Here is a 5,338-nt window from a genome sequence, read left to right as displayed (position 1 = left end):
ACAACTATCTACTGGGGCTTTGGGGGAAAAATAAACAGATAAAAATTAAAAAATAAATAAAAAATAAAATGAATAGACATAGGGGTAAATGAAAAAGCACGGAAAGTCCACACACAGACCTCTGCAAATACAGACAACTTGATCTTGGTCAAGACAATAAATGCACTCCAACATAAAAAATAATAGTCTTTTAGGTCTTTAGTCATCATCAACCATGGTGATGATAAAAAAGGACGACCCTATGGAAATAAATGAACCAAGACACCAACTTTGCACCTTAGACATATATTTTCTCAAAATCACTCATCAACTTAAATATAAAATGTAAAACTGTAAAAATCATACTGGGAAACAGGAGAAAATCTTCATGATATACAGTTTGATGATTAGTTTTCATATACAACACAAAAAGCACAATCCATGAGGAAAATAATTGATCATGTGGACTTGGTTAAATTTAAACTGTCCAATCTGGGAAAGACAGCATTCACAGAGTGGAAATACAAACTCCTGATTAGGATAATACATTTGTAAAACACATATCTGCAGAAAGACCTGTATGCAAAATATTCAAAGAACCAATCAAATGCTGCAACAAGAAAACAAACTCCCGAAATTAAAATAAATAGACCAAAATGTGAATAGACAAGTTACCAAAAATATATATATACATGGCTAATAAGCAAATAAAAATTGCTCAACAACAAGGAATTATTGGAAAATAAAATCCATTGTGCATTAAGAAAAAGCAAATTAAAACACCAATGAGATACTCTACTCTTCTAGTAGAATAGCTAAAAAACAAAAACTGACAATACCAATTACTGGTGAGGGGTTAGGACAATAAGAAATCTCATTCACTGTTGATGGGAATACACACAATACAACCTCTTAAGAAGACATCTTGCTAATTCTTGTGAAGCTAAATATAGTGTCACTATATGGTGCACCAATTGTGCACCAGTGTATTTCTCCAACTACTGTGAAAATATACATCCACACACAGACCCCTAAGAACATGTAAAAAGCAGCTTTATTCACAGTGGCCAAAACCTAGAAGGAACCAATATGTCCTTTAACAAGTGAATGACACCCAAGCGTGGGACACTGAGTGAAGACACTTGAGGCACACATGGGCTACAGGCACAGGGTAAGGAAACACACGAGTCCAGACAAGGGCTAGAGGAAGAGTAGATGAAAACACTGGTTGTCTAGATAGGCTGGAGGCACAGAGAATGTAGACAAACACGAGCTGGCATGGGCTGAAGCACAGCGGACAGGCACACTCCGGGGTGGAAAGGGATGCAGACACATGGAGTGAGAGAGACATGTGAGGTCTGGTATAAAATGTGGGCACAGGAGATAGAAACACTCGAGGAAATGTATGCGCTGCAGGTACATGAGAGAATTACATTAGTTGTCTGACATGGATTTTAGAGAGAGGGGATGGAAACTCATATGGGTTGGCAAGGGCTACAGGAACAAGGAATGGAGAATTTTGAGAGGTGGTATGGACAGAGGGGAGAGAAAATCTTGACAAAACAAAAGGGCAGACATGGGCTGCAGTCATATGAGATGGTGACACTCGACACAAGCTATGAGCTTCAGGTAGAGGGACGGAGACACACAAAGGCTGGCATGGTTGCAGACCATGGGCTGGAGACGTTATGGTTCAGACATGGCTTGCAGCACAGAGTTTAGTAATACACTAGGGAAGACAAGAGATACCAGCTACATCTGTGTGCAGCCTTAAATGAATGTATGAGTATGGAAGAAAGACAGGAAATCCACAATCTCAGCTTCTGTCCCAAGAATTAAAAGAGAATAACACTGGAAAAAATACAGATAGGAAACAATAATAAAGATAAGAATCAATGAAATAGAAAAATACTAAAGAAATAAATCAGGCTAAAAGTAGTTATTTTTAAAATATTAATAATGTTAATAAACCACTAGCAACACTGATTAAGGAAAAGAAAAAGAAGTGAAACACAAATGACCAGTATCAGAAATCAAATAAGAAGTATTGTCTACAGAGTGCTTAGATCTTAACGAGATACACCATTTTGTGAAATACTTAGCACTACGAATTAGACAGCAAAGGTCAAAATTCACTTTATAAAAAACCCATATACTGAAACTGACACACAAAAAAACATAAAATAGGAAAAGTGACATATCTACTAAATAAATTGAATTGTTAGAACGTCAAGCCAACTAACCAACAAGAACAACAAACACTTTCCACAAGCAAAACTCTAGGTCTGGGATCATTAACTATTCCAGACAGTAGAGGGAGGGAGGAAGGAAAGGTTCAGATTCCAGATTAGACTGAACACAAATGTAGTATAGATTTTATTCACATTGAGTACAGTACAAAGATGATTCTTTACCACACAGGACCTCTGAAGTCACCTTTCCACTATACTACCCAATAAATTGAACCTAGAGAAGAACTGGAGAAAAAAAGCACAACACTTAATAAATATTTTTAATACAGTAAAGAAACTGAGGTTATCTAAACAGAAGAGGAAAAGGTTAATAGGTGACAATTACCATCTTCAATGTATGAGGAAGTCCAGAGAAGGCTAACTTTAAAAAGTGGATATAAAGTGAAAATTATTTAAATAACATGAAGAAAAATTTTATCATATGGCAAAGTAATATAGCAGACAATCAACCAATCAATAAAAAAACAATTAATTAATGTATATCATTGATTAGAGATATTAATATTCAACAGAACTAGTTTCTGGAGGTTGTGGAGTTTTTGTCCCTGGAAACTTCTCAGAAACAAACATTAAGCCATTTGTCCCGGATAGACTTTAGACCTTCTCCCGCTGGGGTTCACGACCCCTTCAAGTTTCTTCTGTGATTTTAATCTACTGCTAAATTAAATGAGAGAAGGCATGGTGAAGTCAAATATGAGTGTGGTCTGGGGGGTTCATTAGAGGAGTGGTGGAGAAACAGTGAACACACATGGGATGCCATAGGGTTCTGAGAAGCAGAGGAATAAAAGTATGTAAAGGGCTTGAGACATATTAGGTCCTCAGTAAATAACCATTGTTATCACTAATAATTTGTTTCCAATAGTGTAGATAAAAGAAAGTTGGCTATTCTGTCAAAAAAAATCTTACTCAAAAATGTCTTAATTGACTGAAGATTAAATAATCAAAGCTGGCTTTGTTTTTAATATTCTTTTCTAGCCAGGTAGGGGTCAAGGGAAGCAAGCAAAGGAATTGGGCGACACTTAGGAGAGTCACAAACCTTGAACTTAGCGTAATCTTTGCTTTAGTCTCTTACAATTCAGGAGCCTCTAGATCCAAATGCCAACACATTGAAGTTGTTGGTGAATCTTGATTAAGATTTTGATAGTTTTGGCTGTCTGCTCAAGGAAAGCATCCTTTGAAACCTAAGGTTTCTAAGCCGGTGGTTCTCAATGTGTAGCTGGTTCAGGAGCATCACCTAGGAAATGGTCAGAGACGTAAATTCTCGGGTCCGCCATCCTACTGGATCACAAACTCTGGGACGGGCTCAGCATTCTGTGTTGTAGGGGACCTCCACACAGTTCTAATGCACACTGGAGTTCGAGAACCACTGTCTTAGGAGAAGCCAGTCCTAGGTACAACATAGGGTTAGCAAGGATTCCTCTCTCACGAGGGCTTCTCCTGAGGCCCCATGGACAAAATAAGGATTCTTTTTTATGGTTCTTTTTATAGGAAGAACTATCGGCTCAACTCCAGGCAGCCTTCTTCAGGAATTTTTCCAATACAACCAGGAGCTCTGAAATTTGGATTCAAAAAAGAAAAAAATATAAAAAATTGGTTCAACGTTCAAGAAATTTGCCTGCTTCAGATTGAGGGTGTAGAAGTAGCTGAAATAGAGAAAATTTTCCCAGAACACTGATCTATCATTTCTTGATGGAAACCACTGACTTCTTTCAGTGGAACTAAACAATGACCAGGAAGGTTATGGTTAGTCTGATGTGTTAGAGGAGAAAGCACAAAGAGGAAAAAAAAAAAAAAGGAGAGAGGGAGAGTGAGGAAGGGAGATAGAAACAGCGACCATCAGTCAGAGGTAGTGAGAGGCGGGGTAAAGGAATAGAAGATGCAGAGGGAGAGAAGCAGGTGCCGCTCGGTAGGAAACACACCTGTTGATACTGTGCACGTGTGGCTTTCATAGAAAGGTGTAAGGTTTCTAAAAAGCAAAGAAAATAAAAACAAATCCACCCAATATAGTAATTTGTCCTAAATATTAATTGATCAGGTCTGATCACGCTGATGTCTTCCTTCTCCTTTATTTCATTCCTGTCTCAAAGTCTATGTCCTGCCCTTGTCTAAGGCTTCAGAAACACATCACAATTCAAACTTTCACAAGGTGAACTGTTTAAATCATTTCACTTTCTTCTTTCCTTGCCCTTCTGCACAAAATAGATGCCTTACACTGTTAAATTACCTTTCAATGCCTTTCAAAAAAACTTTAAAAAATTTGATTCTTAAAAGTACAGTTTTAGATTGACAGATAATTGAACAGAGAGTACATAGCGTTCCATACACCCACCGCACTGCCCCTCTCCTCTCCTCCAAGCCCCATCTCCCCTATTATTAACACCTTGCATTAGTGTGATACATTTGTTATAATGAATGAACAATATTGATACATTGTTATGAACTACAGAGCCTAGTTTGAGGGTCACTCTTTGTGTTGTACAGTTCCATGGGTTTTGACACACATATAGTGACATGTAGCCACCATTATGTACAGAACAGTCTCACTACCCTAAAAATCCTCTAAGCATCAGATTAGTTGTTAATGGCTTTTTAAAATATTAAGTTGTCAGAATAACGTAAATTTTTACGATGAAAAATGTTCCACAGGTGCTAAGTTTTGTTAGTCTCACTATTATGATCACTATTAGAAATAATGGAAAAAAAATGAATCCCTATATAAATAGCAAAAATCATAGAATTTGAAAGATAAAAAGATCTTGAAGATGAGGAAACCCCATACTCTTCAAGACCCTGCCCTCCAGTCTCTCAGCTTTCTGTGTCATTTATCTGCCAAATCCACTGAGGAGAAAGAAAGACATCGATAAAGAAAAACAAAGCAAAAAACAAATTTTGGTTCTAAGTGGTCCTCTTGAGCCCAATTTAATCAAATACGGATTCTTTTTTATTGCCTATTTGCATCAGGAACATAATTACTAGCTGGAGCCTAATTTGAGAACATTCATTATGAATGAAATGTCATATCTAAGAACAGAATGGAATTCACTGAGGCTTTATTCTTGGAACATTTGTAGGATTAAGTCAGGACACACTGTGAGAGTGATAAATAA

Source organism: Diceros bicornis, chromosome 26, assembly GCF_020826845.1.
Source record: "Diceros bicornis minor isolate mBicDic1 chromosome 26, mDicBic1.mat.cur, whole genome shotgun sequence".
NCBI classification, from domain to species: domain Eukaryota; kingdom Metazoa; phylum Chordata; class Mammalia; order Perissodactyla; family Rhinocerotidae; genus Diceros; species Diceros bicornis.
This window is presented reverse-complemented; position numbering follows the sequence as displayed.